This window comes from Adiantum capillus-veneris, chromosome 2 (assembly GCF_014529385.1).
Source record: "Adiantum capillus-veneris isolate H3 chromosome 2, ASM1452938v2, whole genome shotgun sequence".
Lineage (NCBI taxonomy): Eukaryota > Viridiplantae > Streptophyta > Polypodiopsida > Polypodiales > Pteridaceae > Adiantum > Adiantum capillus-veneris.
In genome coordinates, this window is record NC_140932.1 from 50,250,864 (window position 1) to 50,267,810 (window position 16,947).

Genomic DNA, 16,947 nt, shown 5'->3' on the forward strand with positions numbered 1-16,947 from the left:
TCTCTAAACAAATTTCAACTAAATTGACACTTAAGCATATGATACTAGCCCGACCAAAGGCTAGTTAGGAAACAGGGGTGTGTGTGTTTTATGTTTTAATCCTAACCACAATTGGAATCATATGCTTAAGTACAATTTAGATTGAAGTTTCAATACAAAATAATTAATCTTTATGATCATAAATTACAAAAGAACATAGCATTAATCACCTTTACAATGATAAATTCACAAAGAAATTGGATTTTGTAGGAGATGATTTTTGCCACAAGCATTCCTAGTTGAGGGATGAGAGACTCACCTGCCAACCAACCAGACAACACATAGTTAGAATTAATCATGTATTGAATGGGTGACAGGTGTAAAGTGTCCCCCATCCACGTGTTATAGTTGTCACATCTAGCAATGCATAGCATCTTGCATTCTCCAATAATGAGGTAAATTATCCATTGATAGAGAGAGAGAGAGAGAGAGAGAGAAGGAGCGAGCAAAAAATAAATAGAGTTGAGTTTTTTCTTGATAAGTAGAACTCCCAACTATCTCTCATTTTGCAATCACACAAGTTGAGAACATCTTCTCAAGACATTGAATTCACAACAAAAATATTATTGTGAATATGCATGTATCCATAAATGTAGAGGGTGTGTCTATGGAACTTATAGATTTAAAACCATCGCCACATTTGTACTATATAATCCCCTATTGTATTTATCACCAAACCCTAAATTCCATTGTATGGATGTAACAAATAAACCAATATACATATGCACTACGTCAAATTTTCTTACTGTGTGTTTGTGTGGGTGTGGGTGTGGGTGTGGGTGTGTTTGTGTGTGTGTGTGTGCGCGCGTGTGCACATGTCGATTAGAAGTAAATTTAGCTATAATCTCTAGCTTTGCTTACTTACATTTGAATAAGTGATTGTGTGTGCACACGTGCACACACGAACGCACATGCGCACAGGATTTTATACATGTGCATGCATTTTTGTAGGTATAGTGTATTTTCAAGTGAGGGTGTGTTTTGATTTGCTTGTGTGTGTGTGTGTGTGTGTGTGTGTGTGTGTGTGTGTGTGTGTGCATGCGCATGCGCACATACGTACACACGCACGCATGTATCCATGGGTGTGCGAATACATATGAAAACATTTGTACAAAAACTGCAACAATTTCTTCACCAAATTTAAAATTGATGACAAAACAATGAATTAAACAACACTTGTGAAGTTGTGGCAAGAAGTAATGCCATGTTGCAAATCACCTCCAAGATTGTGATGTCCAATGGGTACCTTGATGATTGATATAGTGCTACAATTTATACTTTGATTGGCTTCGCAACATATGTAGCTATCATAGAATTATGTTAAATTGAAAGTAAGCAAATAGTCTTTCAAGCTCTACTATGTAGTCCAACTCAAGCTTGTGTGTACTCAAGGCTCTCTTGGTTTGCAGCCATCACTCTTCTTCTCCTTTTATCCTCATATGTCCTCAATCTGTTGAAGAGTAGAGTAACCTATTATTAGATACACCAATTTCTGTTTTGCATAGAGACAATATTATAAGAGTGTGTGGGTACATGTGAGAAGGAGAGAGAATCATAAAAGAAAACAAAGTTGCAATCTGTTTCCTCATCTTTTAGCAATACCCTTTTTTTTTAAAATCAATGCCTAGGAGGGAGTTGTGTGTGTGTGTGTGTGTGTGTGTCTGTGTGTGTGTGTGTGTGTGTGTGTCCAAAACTTCTTTTGTTTGGTGTGCATGAGAGCTAGAGGGAGAAGTTTTAGAGGGTAGGGAAAGTAGTTTCCCATCTTTTGTCTTTGTTTGAAAAGAAAAAGTATAGGTGATGTTTCCTACATGTTTTACTTGTCAAAACAAGTGAAAGATATTCAAAAAAGTATTTGGATATCCTATTTATACCCTTCCAATTTGTGTAGAAAGAAAATGAGAGCTTTCTCAAGGCCTTGACCTGTTGCACTTATATGACTTTCTTTTTTGTGCATCTAGTGAAAAGGTAGTTTTAATGAGCCTTCAAAATGCAAACTAGAGCCACCATTCAAATTTGAGGGTTGGGTGAGAGTCACATCCAAAAAAATTCCTAAGCAAATAATAATAAGATACCCACCAAAAAAAAAGGGGGAAAGGGGGGGGGGGGGGGGGGGGGGGGGTTTCTCCTAGCTTTGAGAGTGAGTGTGTGTGTGTGTGTGTACATGTGCAAATCATACTCTTACTATTTTTGTGAATCAAATAAATTGATATAAGTTTAAAATTTATTGATACAATTTCATATAATAATAGTAAATAAATTGGTGATGGTTTAACTCACTCTCTATAGAACATGGGTATGTGTGCATGTGCATGATGCATTTTTGTACATGAGGTATTTTTTAGTGTTTTTTTTTTTTTTGTCTGTGCGCGCATGTGTAATATTATATTGTATATACTACTATAGAGTATGGATAATATAATGTATATAACATCTCTATAGTATATACGATGACATATAATATAGTATTTAATATTTATCATAGTGTGTCTATATATATATATATATATATATATATATATATATATATATATATATATATATATATATATATATATATATATATATATATATATATATATATATATATATATATATATATATATATATTACACTACAATAATTGTATATAAGATAGTATATAGCACATTATATATTCTATATTATATAATGTATTAAATGCATATCTTTTGAGACATTGTGAGAGATTTGAAGTGTTGTTAATTCGCTTATCTCTTAATGATTATGATTGCGCGTATTTTAAAGAATGAATATTTGAAATTCATTTAGTATAGTTTTCAATGAATGCATTAACTCCTTAGAGCTGTATCCTTTTGCACTTTCTCTGTGCCTTATTCACAGTTCTTGTCATCTATTTTTGTCACTATCTTTACCCTCCCTTTTTCCCTTCCATCTCTGTTTCAAACATGACAACTATAGCTATGCTTTCAAGGACAATAAATGCTCCTGTGGAATATTGTGTTTCATTAAGAAATGGAGAGCTTCTCCTTAGTGAATATTTCCTTCAAATCTTGCTACCTCTTTCTATCAAGTTTGAAGGTTTACAACCAATCCTTTAGACAGGGAGCTCTATGTCTAAAGTTAATGTGTTGCCAAGATGGGATGACGAAGACCACAAGCATTACCTCCTTGACTATAATTCGTCCTCTGCTTGCCACATTCTACATTCAAATGACTATGTTCTATGTGTCCGATAACTTAGAAACAATGGAATATGTTGGTGATGATTCTCTTTATGCTACATCATTTAACAAAAGCTCTACTCCATTACATATAAATGTTGATATTGATGAAGATGAAAATGTAGTTGTTTTGGAGATAGTGCAAGCAGCCAAGGCACCAATAGCCCACCTACACACACAAGGGTTGGTTGAGCAAACCACACAAAAGTATTCAAAGGATACATCCATAATTGCATGGATGGAAGACAGAGCTAAATTCCAACAGGTTGACCAAACTACTAGATGTTTGTGGATCTCACAAAATGGTAGATGAGCTCCCAACTATTTACAATGGCAATGTTTGTTTTGAGCTTCCTTGAACACACAACAATAAAAAGATGCTCGGGATGGAGCAAAAGTATGACAGTCACCTTTGGACTCGACCAACATGGCCATAGATTGCATAGTGTGTTTGAGCTATTGTCTTGGAAGTCTTCAATGTTGCAAGGTAACATGCCCTTTTTACCTTAGTGAAAAAAAGATACAATGATTCCTTCTTTCATGGGCATTTGGACAAACAAATTAGCATGAGCTATCCTGCTAGCAAAGGTAAATCTAAAATAACTTCTCACTGTTGTGAGAAAACGGTCACTTGTACAAATGTTTGCAAGTGTATGATCTATTATGTGATGCCAAAAGAAGCCACAATAGCACATTTGGTGATCCATCTTGAGGTGCATGGCCACAATGTTCAATTAGGTACTTGGAGGGCAGCCCTTGAAAAGGTGCAAAGTCTTGTTAGTACAGACCTAAAGATTAAGAAAAGGGGTCCTAGAAAGGTACAAATTCTAGTTGCTCAACAGATGTTATTCCAATCTTTGACTAAAAAAGATGATTTGGAAGCCACTGATGTCGAGCTTAACCATTTCCTTGAGGAAATGATGCCACTTGTTCGGAATAGGGTATTCAAAAGAATTGTATCAAATGAGAAAGCAAAATAGGGTCGGGTTGTTGGTGATGGATATGACAATATATTATTGCTACAAAAACGGTGTGTTTTTTCCTTTCATTCATGGAAGTCATTTTCCTGGTCAAGGTGGGCCGAACGATAAATCTTACGTGTTCAAAATGTCCACAAAAGGACCTGATTTAGGAGTTGAACTTGTCAATCAAATGAGGCAAGAGGGGAAGGAGATTCGAGAAGTGTGTGGGTGCATTTTGATGAGGGATCCCAATCCTTGAGCGAGTACTTCCGAGTGAACAAGTAACTGAGCGAGCACATAAAATAAAAAATCCGAGATCAAGACCTCAATAGTTACTCTATAGAGGATAGTGTAGCAAAGTAAATATAAAACCCCACAACTGGTTCAACCCAGATGTGATGTATTTTTTGCAGCCCCAAAAGCATGGTGCGACAACCCTGTGCTTAATATCATGTAATCCATCATTAATGAATTGCACACATCTGCTTGTTTGATTTTGTAGAATCCCAAAACACGTCATCTTACATTGACTTTGCAAACCCATTTCTGCCATCGACTTTGTAAACCCATTTTTGCCATCGATGAATGGGTGAGATCGGCCAAATTTCTGGCAGCCAAGGCAACAGATGATTGCTTTAATAATCTCTAGGCAAGAGGCTTGCATACCACAGGCATTGCTCGTCTTTGCCCCTTTAGGGTAGACATTACACTTAACACTCGGAAGCATGGCCATTGCCATGTTTGCCGCGCAGCAGCTTCATATAGATAAGCTTGTGGCCATGCTCTAGTCCATAAATGGTTATGTCCCTAATCATTCTCGACTAGAGGCTCGCTCAAGATGGGTTATTGGGGTTCTAATTTGTCTAAAATACTAAAATGCTTTACTGATCCTGAATTTTGAAGACGCTAAAATATTTCTAAAATATAAACCAATTTTTAAAATGTGAGATTCTTAATTTTGAAGATGCTAAAATATTTAAAAATTTTAAAAAAATAATGTCCAATCCATCAACACAATTTTGATTGAAATTACTTTGACCCAATCAAATGTGTCAACTATGAATTTTTTTTCATTAGTTTCGTGGAGCACTTGGTTTGTGTAAAAGGAAAAGGGTACCTTGAGAGTGGGCAAGATTTGTAAGAGAGCTTCAGTTTTTAGAGGATGTAAGATGCTTCATTTACACTTAATGCTCAAAAAAACCTAGGTTAAGTGTGATCCCACCTAAAATTTTGAGATTTACCTCTAAATTTTAGATTTAAGGGTGAGAAAACCTACAAATTTTGGAGAAATGTAGTGTAAGTTAGTGTGAAAACCTTCAAATTTAATCGTAGAAGGGGCACCAACGGCAAGAAATTCAAAAAACCATGAGCACCAACTTGGGCCACGACCTGCCGTTTAGATCAAAAAAACAGGCTATAAGGGGTTGTTGTTGAGCTGCTCATAGAACATAATAAGGCCTCTGACGAGAGCGAGAGAGTGCTTTGAGGTGGGGTCAATAAGATCCACAAGGGGGTGCACCAAGAGCATCCCCCTAGTATTTTTTGTACTCTGAATGAGGCGTAATCCTTTGGGGCTCAAGCATGCTAGTACCCTGATGCTTGTGGAGGCCAATTAGCCTACCTTCCAGTCCCTACCTTGTCCGCCAACTTTGTCAACAACTCCTCGACAGGGTCAGCCGCCCCTCCACCCCCACCTCCCATTTCACATCCTCCCTGAACCCAACCATGTGCTCTACCGCAAGCCTCACAAATGTATCCTCTACATCCAAACATCTCATCAAAAAACCTAGCCCCACCTTGTTAGTGAACATATACCTCATCAACTCCCTATGATTCCTGGACACCCTCTTTGCCTACACATTCTGCCAAAATTCATCCGCAGGCGTGCTGAATGCAAAGCACAAAAGTTCCAACTCATTGTGAATGACCTGTATCATTTGATATAAGTTGATCATCCAATTCTTAAGCACTTTGTCAAAGTACCTCAAAATTCTTTCCTCAGAAGTGCTACTAAGAGTTAGAAAGGCTACAACCGAGTAGGCAAGCTAGACGAGCACCACAAGAGAGTTGATGTCTACGAGGCTATAAAGAAGGCGGAGGGAGGAGACCATATTATGGGTGGAACCTGTGTGAGAGTAGGGGAGATGAGACTAATCTAGGGGAGATGAAGATGAACTGGAGAATCAGGGAGGCGAGGCAGGCATGGCGGACCCTGCGGTAGTGGGGATCATGAGCGAGATTGATAAGGTAGGGGTCCTGACTTAGATAATCAAGGGGGTGAGTAGGCAGGAGAAGAGGGAGACTGAGGTGAGGCGTCCACCTTCCAAGAGCAGCAAGAAGAAGTCGTGTGCATGGGACCTCCTTGTCTCACCGAGACAGCTTCTCCATAGATGTTAACCACCGCCCCTAGTTGCCCGGAGTGCGGTCCTTGCTGTAATTATTCCCATCGAAAAAATGTGTCTCAGCTTGATATTGTGTCATTTTCAATTTCAAAAATTCCAGGTGAGGGCAAGCGTAAAAGGAGAAATTCTATCCCAAAATAGAGAAAAATAGTGTAAAAAATCAAAAATATAACCTAATGCTTTAAAATTTCCTCTTGGCAAGTTTAAGAAAAGGAATTTTGTATGTTTGGGAGAGTGGTATTTTTTGAACACTCCATTGGACAGCACGATTGCTATTGGATCGCATGTAGACCCGCGGTCCTTGCAGTAAGTTTCCCAGTTTTCTAAAAGGCAAGTTTGAAATCTAACGATTAAAGATTGTTGGACCCATGAGCAATTTTGTCAAGTTTTGAAAAAAAAATCCCAGCGTTGTTGATAGTGGACTGCACATTGGCATGTGGTCCTTGGTGTAGGAGGTGATGCCGTAAGATACAACCCAAAAGCACGCTAAAGCACCCACAGATTCCAGAGACCCACATTAATGTTGCCATTGTCATGCACTTTGTATAGCTTCCGCATTGCTCTCCTCTTTCCCTCCTCGGCCTACGGCCTACACAGTGCTGCTTGGTGCGCCTATGTTGCATATTTTCTATATGTCTTCTATTTGGCACTTTGTCATACGCAAGAGGTAGTAGGCAGCCCTCTTTCCACATGCAATTCCTCTCCCCTCTAGTTTGCATTGCAAGGGTCCAACCCCAGTTACCCCAGCATCGCAAAGCATCAGAACTCTCACCCAAAGCCAGTTGTGCACCCAACTCTCACCCCACCATTGCAAGGCCTTCCTTGAGCCCTTCAATGAAGCATGTCACACACACTCTTAGTCACCCAGCCACACACACCCTTGCATGATGCTACCTGCCAATATCACCACTCAACTAGCTCATATTTGTTTCGACCGCTCCATTCTATCACTTGCTTAGAAACTAACTTATACACAAAAATTTTGCTTTGCTAGAAATGAGCCTCACAAATCCATTTGGCAATCAAAAAATGTACACTTGATGTGTGCAATCTTGCCATGGTTGTCATCATTGGTGACAATTAATTTGAATTTTATACATATTTACTCCATGATTTCATGAATCTATTTGGACCTATCCAGGTATTTCAAATTTGTAGTAGTGTCTATTGTATCCCTAGGACCTTAGGCATGTGGCCTCAAAGATGGTGGTAATCCCCTCGCTTTATATTTCAACCCCATGCTGCAGACCTTCCTTTATGGGCGTTCCATTCATGCCATTACACATGGTCCTATAACCGCATGGGCTACATGTGATGCCAATAATCTAGGCCCACTGCCATTGTCTCCCATTTTCCTAGTGAGGGGCCCATCTTGCATACCCCATCGTCGACCCCACCTGCTTGTGATCTCTCATTCACAATCCATGCATCACCAACCCGTTCACCACGGTCTACCTTAACACATGTAGACCAATTCTTTATGTGTATTGGCACACCACAAAAATCTACTAAAACACACACACACTTAGGCCCCTATCACACTAGGAACTGCGGCCACACCACTTTTTTGAAGGTGGCCAGGAAAATGTAGTCACATTGGGTCATTACTTAAACAATTCCCACATTTTTCAATGAATTTCTTGTAGCCATGTGGTAGAGCGTCCGTGTTTTATGCTAACGAGCAAAGTTCAAGACCTGTAGTCTTCTTTTGTGCACTCACTTTTTGCAGTTGGCTGCTTCACTCACAAGTTGGCCGGCCTCTCTTGCTCAGGTTTTAATTCGCTCGAGAAATCTTGCTCGACGGGCTATTGTAAGAGTCCATTTTGATCACACTCACCACATTGAAGGATTGGCAACTGTGTCGTGCTCGGTGTATGATCTCGTGTAAGTGAGCTCATGAAAACATGTCGGATAGCATATTTTGATTCTCGTCACCTTTTTGTACTTACTTGTATTTTGAATATAGCATGAGAGAATTATAAGTAATAATGTGATTGTAAAGAGGAAGACGAGAAGTCACAAATCTTGTTTTAGCAAAAGTTAAACTCAATGATGGAAAGATACAGTCATGACCCACCAGACTTTGTTGGATTCATGTCTGACAAAGCTGGAGTTAATTGGTTGGCAATACAGGATGTATACAATGGAGGAAGGCATAATGTAATGGAAGGGAGGGGGCGCTCATGCCTTTTCCATTGGGAGCAAAGTTTATACAAAAATACTAAAAAACATGTCGCTTCAAAGAGGCAAATGCTGCACATTGAAATGTGTGAAGCATGGCACTTAGCACGGACATCTAATGAGACCTCTGTTCTAGCTTCCAAAATATGAGAGTGGTGGGTGCAAATGTCACATGGGATAATATGAAGTCTTTAGAGCGATGGTTTAATTGGTGGGAGCAATGAATTGCCCATTGGGGAAGCACTAAATCAATAGTAAATCAATCTCTCCTTTAATTCATACGACCCAAATGACAATAGAGATTAACATATATATGTTTTTTTGTATTGAATTTATAGGCCAGCAAGATTCCTTGGAAGAGAGCTCAAATTCCAAGCATAAACTTGTCAAAGAGCATCCATGCAAGCTGGTTGGTGGGCGAAGGTGGAAGACAAAAAAAATTGCTTTATTATGAATGTGTTAGCGACACTTTGAATGCATATATACAATGCGCAAAAGAAATTGGGATACATCACAGTTAGATTCATGGGAACCGGTCCTTCCATAGCAACTATGATGGCCAATGCCAAACAAAGAGAATCTCCAAATCCTTCTCATCTTGCAAGTACATCAAAAGGCTTGGTTGTTGCTAGTCCTTTTTATGAGGAGCGTATGATGGAATGCGACAAAGAGACAATGCAATGGAAGAAGAAAGCAAGTGGAGTTGATACAAGATAAACCTAGATATGTATTGGAAGCAAGGAAATGCAAAGCCAAAGGGAGACCACAGAGTATACAATTTGACAGAGGGGATAATGAAGAGATAAATGTCAGTGACAATGAACCAGGAGAGAGCATTCCATTGAAGCAAGGAGAGGATTCAAGAAGGTGTATTAAAGAGGTCAAAGTTGCAGTAAAGAGTGGGATATACATAGGATGCCAACCAATTGTGTGAGGAAATGTTTTGGTATGGAAGGGAGAAAAAATTGTGGTAACAAATTATAGAGCCGTCATGTGGGATTGGTTATGCCATGTTTTTTTTCTGAGAGAACTGACAATTGCACATTGGATATTGTTCTACAATCATGACATGAGCCACACACAAAGAGTACAAAGACAAGTTAAATTATCACATGTCGTTTGGACGTTCTCACGAGTGGATATTGGATCATAATTGTCAAAGGAAGAGACTGACAACCTAGTGCAAAGTGGTTTTCAATCTACAAATTTTGCAACATCACTACAAAACATCAACAATATGTTTTTCGGTCTTACAAAGGGGGGATACAGTAGTAGGAAGAACAAGTGGATACATGGTATTTCCAAAGATGCACAAAAGAGATTGGAGTCAGTTGCACGTATGGTTGCAACATTCTTGGAAGAGAAATTGGAAAGTGAACAACACATAGTTTTTTGAGTCTTGATAGAGAGTTGTTATGATGTCCACATAAAGGCCGAACCTAGGTGAACCTGCCCCGAATTTCAGAAGAGAGAATTTACACATAAAGCCTCTTTAGCATGTAAGCACATGTACTATGTGTATGTGCACATACTTGGGCTTCAACCAAAAGAGTACATGGTCATTCATTAGCCTGCACTAACATCCATAGACCTTGCTTTTGTATTAGGAAAAATCCATAAGATAAAATATGTGGTGCAGTGAACCTAAACCTTATAGAAAGTTGTCTACAGCTTACATCAAGGGAGTCATCTCTTATGTATAAGTTGCAGAATTATTACTTTTTTGAATCTCTTCTAGTTATAGATGTATAGTTTGCGGTTCATATCTTGCCAATTGACAAGCTCAAATTAGGACTTTGGGAAACTTAAACATATTTTCTCGTGTGTATCCTATGAGTAATGTCTCTTTTTTGGTTAAGTTTTTTTGTGTCATTAGAGAAGGCTCAAATTCTGAAGCCAAGTTGTTGCAAGCTTATACATGGTCTTTGGTGTGCACCTTATAGTAATGTTTCTTGTTTTGTGAGCATTTTTTCTGTTGTTAGAAAAGGCTCTAGACCTGAAGTCGTGTTTTTGCAAACTTATACATGTTTTTTGGTGTGTAACATATAGTAGTGTCTCTTTTTTGGGTTAACCTTTTTTGTCTCGTTAGGAAGGCTCTAAAAACAAAATTCCACAAGCTCGCAATAATGATTTTAATTTCAAAATCTCAAATCAGAATTTCGCAAAAAAAAAAATACTCTCACATTGTCAGGAAGTGTGTAGTGTCGGGCCTCTGACTATGAAGGTTTGCAGCAAAATCAAGCGAGTTACGGAAAATTTGAAGCTACAAACACATTCAAAAAGAACAAAACTCCATCCATGAAAGCTTATCTTTGAAAAAGAACCAATATCAACTCAAAACTCTTGTGTATGTGATGATTTGGTGTAGTCTCGCTCCCAATTGCACAGTTACAGTGCTCTAATTGTCACCTTGTTCACTGGTTGCATATCTTGGATGAAGCGTAGAGCACCATTCTCCTTTGGAACTGTGAACCACCTGTTTGAGTATGGAGCACAAGAAGGCTCCAAAATCCCCATTTTGATATTTTCATTCAATAGCTCTACTAACTTGGGCAAATGAGCCTTTGGAACCGGAATAGGCCACAGATTCCAAGTCACATGAGGTATTGGAAAAATTACCATAGGAGCTACAATAGAAGGATCAACACATCCTATCTCATGTGTCTCAAATGCAAAATCCTTACCATGCTTTGAATCATTTCTTTGAATCACTTTTGTCTCCTCCTGTGTTAGAAACTCATCGCAACCAATCTGCAACTCTTGAAAAGACTCCTTTGTAAAGGTATGTCCAATCTCTTTAGGATTCCTCAAACTTGGTTGCAAAGAAGCCTGCTCAATCTTTTCTTGGGCGGTAAGGGTGAAGCTATTGGTTTCACCTTCTTTGCTAAACTTTTGTATTAAGTTTCAACATGGACTTCTGGGCCAATTGTTTGCTTAAAGCATTGGTTTTCTTTAAAGTCTTCTATTACTTGATACGTTTCCATAGAGCATACTTCCACAACTTCATTTTCAAGATGCAAACTAGACTCCATTATAGCATCAAGCTCACCCATACTATCTACAAAAGAAACTTGTTCACACAAACCCAAAACATTTGCTCCAGCAACCCATTCTCTTTCATGCCTATTTGTACATATGTACATATTGCCTCTCACATCTCTTCAAATCTTCAAGTTTTGTAAGACATACTAATCCATTCCTTGTTACCAAGGAGCCTGTTGAGAAAGTTTCACTTATTTTTAGATCAAGCGAGACCCTTTTTCTTTCCGTACCATTGCAATCCCACTTTACAATGGTACTTGGTCAAAACCCATCATTTCCCTATGATCATGAAACTTTGTGCTCACCTTTGGTAGAGAATAATCTCTAAGGTTGTCACGATTTCTTTCATGGTTTACACAAACTGTGAGAAATTGAACATCATGTTTACCGTCTTTGCTTCATATCCTGGCATAAGCTGAACCATCATCCCTTACCTTTGTTTCCATTCAAAATCCCACAATGTAGGGCTGTCCAAGGATAATATAATATGAAGATGTGTCCTGTATAAAGAAGTTTTGTTCAACCTTTACATCACATATTGTCACCTTTACACTTGGACATGCTGCATACAAGTCACCTGATGAATTGTTCGCCACTCTGACCATCCAACCATGTTCTGTGTCCATTGGCCATTTACGTTTTGTTGTAAAGACTCTTTGACATTACATTTATTTCAAAACCATGGTCAAGTAAGGCAACAAATGGCTCTTCAAGATCACCCACCTTTATCAATGTCTCTATAGTAGCCGGTGCCCAATGGCTTCTAGAATAGTGGCTCCTAGGAAACATCATCAGCAAATTTCACTTGCCTTACATTCCAAGAAGACTGGTAGCATCCCACCATAGCTCCATCACCTTCTTTAGCATGCACATGTACTCCTTGTATCTTCATAGTATCACCTTTAGCTTGTGGCGAATAGACTCTCCAAGTGTTTGCTTATTTCTATTGATGATGTTGATAATTTCTTCATGGAATTCACACTTGGCTATGCCAAGCACCTCCCCCAAAGTAAACTCAGCCTTGCTATTCAAAATCCTCTCCTCTATAACTTTCTTCAAGTTTGTAGCAAGCTCAATGTCAGATTGTAGTTTGTAAGCTGGTCCTTTTGGCTTACCATTTGCTGGCTCCTTTTTCTTTGATTCCTCCATGGTCACTTCTGGTGAAGGTGCCTCCTGTGTTGGTGGTGCTCTTCTTGCAAAGGTGCTGTAGCATTCCTCCCTCCACTTCTTGTAGCTCTTTTTGAAGGCCCTTCATCACCATTTTTACGCATATGCTTTTCTTCTACAATGGCTTCATGGCTTTGGTAATTTATAATGTAGGCATGCACAGACATTGAATCCACTGGATCACTCCACCTTGTTTCTAGATGTATGCAATCAACTGCTTCATGTAGAATCTCCTTTGAAATATTTTCCTCTTTGGCTAATTCCATGACATTTGGCCAAAGTTGACCATAATGATCACTCACCTCTTCATCACTAAGATGCTCAAATTTTACTCCTAAGCAGTTGCCTCAACTGAAGAGGTGGCATGGTTAGTTTCCATATCTTCAACTAAGGATTTCATTTCCCCCTTCCCAAAGTTAGTTCTCAAGGGTAGACCTGTCTCTCTTACATGGATTTTACCATCCTTAAAAAGACAACATCTTTTGTCAAATTATCACTAAAACTATCACAATCCCTTCTTACATGGTATGTACTATCACACCAAATACATCTATTAACAAACCCTTCTTTGGGTTGTTGTCTTTGCCTAGGAAGTGGCCCTGATGGTTTGCCTTTTTCTTCAAGCTTTGCAAGCTTTACCTTTAAGTCACGTATTCCCTTCACAAGCTCATCTAGCATGGACTCGTCAAACTTAGGATCTATAAAAGTAGGCTTTACCATTTTGTCAGAACTTGAGGTGGAAGGACTTGTAGTGTTTACTACCATCTTGTCCCTTCTTCTTTGTCGTTTGGCAAGTAGTGAGGCAGCACCTTCAACCTCATTCGAATTGGTCTTTAGTCCTTGCTCAGCATCTTTATCTTCAAGAAGAAGCTCCAAATTTTCTTGAAACTCTTTACCTGCAGCTTGTAAGAAAATATATATCTTCTCTGCGTCTAGTGTGGCCTTTTCTGTCCTTGTGAGTTGTACATAGCACCGCTCAAATTCCCTAAGTAGCTCGGTTATTGATAGTCCTTGCTTTGGCTTGACTACCCATTCTAAGAATGTCCTTTTGGTCACTCTCTCACAGTCCTCCATGAAATATTCCTCTTTCAAAGCTACTTTGAGTTCTTCCCAGTTTCTCCCATGTCCATCTTTAATTGCCCTAACATGTTCCCTAATTTTTGGAGCAACAACTAGCTCAAAGCTTTGAACTATCTCACCTTCTAACACGTGATACAGCTCCATCTCCTTCACATACTCATGCAAGAACTTGGTTACATCTTTGCCATTGAACTAATCTATTCTGTTGACGATCGCTTGTATGGCTTTGGTTGCTAAAGTCTCCCTTCTTTCGGTGGCATGTCGTTGTTGCATGAACATTGCAAATGCTTGAAACATTTTCATTATTGCCCACCCCAAATAGTCACAAAATCACGAGTGATGTGGCATTTTGAGCCATATTTTACCATTTTTGGGTCATTTTTTACCATTTTATGACCATTTTGGTCATTTTTAGCCCAAAAAAAGCCCTTTATAGCATGAAAACAACCAAACGAGCTAGGAAAAATCCCTTAAATTGTGGAGAAATACATTGGGCTTAAATTTCATCTTGAATCTTATTTTACCACTTGGAAATCACTGTAGATGCATCTCTTATGCTCGTACACTAAACCTGCTATTTTTTGCCAAGATCGCCTCCATTTAGCTTTCTAGGCAAAACGAGCATGCCACTTCAAAACACTTGACATTTGTACATTTTTAAATCAAAATATGCATACATTTACGTGAAAAAACATGCCATAGTGCCACATACAGGGCCTCGTTGTCTCAGTAAGGTAAATAAGGAACTGCAACTGCGGCGTCTGTTTTTGCATATATCACACTATGTACATCATAGAATTTGGTCCCACATAACAAAAGCATTAAAAGTGAGGTAAACATTTTAGTTTCACATTCCTATAAATATGCACATTCTCCAACATGTGCCACACATATCTTTTGCAGATTTAGTCTTCATTTAAGTCAACATATATATTGATTTTGTCATCATTTACAACGAAGTCCAGTGCATCATCATCTCTTTCTTTATCCTCATCCATAACATGTTCATTAGAGCCTTCATTTTGACTTTCTTGTGAAATAAAGGGATTTGTATCACCTCTTCTTTTGAACAACTTGATTATTTTCCCTGCAATGGGAATCTTCATTTCTATCCCATCTAACCCATGAAGGTGTAAGTTGCACTACCATGTACATGTTAAATCACATAAGGACCAACCATCTCCTTGAAAGCTTTCTTATTGTTGAATGTTGATTATCAGGACTAATTTCATACATCAACACTCAATCACCTTCCTCAATAGCTCTAGGTCTGATCTTGTGCCTTTCATCAAATCTGTCCTTATTCTTCAACCTTGCATCTTTTAATCGTGCTACTACAATCTCAATATCTTGAGATCTTCTTTCTAATTTTTGTATGCGCAAAGAAATAAGGTCTTCCCTACTCATTCCATCTTCCCAAGGCAATACATTCCATGTAGGAATTACATCCTCAATTGGCATTATAGCTTCTTGACCATACATCAACTCAAAAGACATATAACCAGTAACTGAGCTATGAGTCGTACGATCAGCCCATAAAGCATAAGGCAATAGGCTAGGCCACTCTCCCAATTTTCCTTTACAAGCCTTATCCAAATCTTTAGCGATAGGAGGATGCCCACGTTCTGCTTTACCATTCCCTTTAGGATTGTATGCAATAATGAGAGCGAGTTCAATGCCCAACCAAGAGAAAAACTCCCTGGCTTTATCAGCATCCAACTCACCCTTGTAAAGTGTTATTTTTCCCACACAATCATAAGGGCTAATCACATCGTCTAAGAAGAACTTACATATCCCTTTTGTGCTTTTTGTTTTCAAAGTGCTGTCGAGAAGTTTGCAGTCTTGCCAGGAAAGCACCGGGCTTTTGGCTGTGAGATTTTGTGAGAGAACTCCAAAACTATATAAAGGAGTTATACCATAGATGTCATGAAGTCTAGGGTTTCAAAGGAAATGCAATCAAAGAAGCCCCACTCTTTCTCTCTTGCACTCACACACACAAAGAAACAACACAAAAGAGAATATCAAAACAACATTAAGATAAAAACAACAAGGCTATGGTCGTATCGTATCATGGGTAATATGAAAGGATTCATAGATGAGTTAATGGCGTTCAATCTTTGCCGACCAAACAGGGTACAAATTGTTCTTTGAAATTGTAATTTTGTGCTTCCCATAATATATATGTTTTTTCTGGTGATTGGGATTAATTGTGTGTAAAAATTCTCTTGGTTCATAGCAAGATAACTACACTTATGTCAAAAGAAAATTTATAGCCTATAAGGGTAGTATGATGGGATCCGATGAAAGAAGTATTTTGTTGAGCCTTTCTGGGCCAAAGAGAAACACTATACGTTTGTTGAAAGTGGACTTTACGGCTAATCCATACAGTAATTGCAATAGATTGCACAGAGTGGAAGCAATAGAAATTCACATCATGTGGATTATTCATCTAGGATAACTCTAGTATGTGAAAATTGTAGATATGAGAGAAGTGAAGAGAAGAGAAGTTTTCCTCCCAAGCCCTATTCTTGCCCATAGGCAATAAGGATACTTCAGGGAGAGATGTACCTGTTACGGGGAGAGATGTACCTTGTGCACTAGTATTTCTTCACAAGAAGGTTGCTGATAGAGCGTTGTTGCTTGAATGCCTTCAAGAGAAACAATTAGGACACAAGAGAGATGGAGATACGAGTAGAGATAGAAGTAGTAGAATACATGGAGGTATAGATTGAGCTTGGAGATGAAAAACAAAAAAAAAAACAAAATAACAAAGCAAAAAAAGAACCTTACTTATCAAACCCTTAGAGATTATTTGCCAATTTCATGAACATGGCAAGAGATAGAAGACTTTGGCCTTGATTGACTAGAGTTGAT

The 16,947-nt window shown here is 38.6% G+C and overlaps 1 pseudogene; it reads right to left on the minus strand.

Annotated features, from left to right (window-relative positions):
* Positions 1–13,087, minus strand: part of LOC147462757 (enoyl-[acyl-carrier-protein] reductase [NADH] 1, chloroplastic pseudogene) — a 40,593-nt pseudogene extending 27,506 nt beyond the window's left edge.
* Between the last annotated feature and the right edge of the window lie 3,860 nt (positions 13,088–16,947).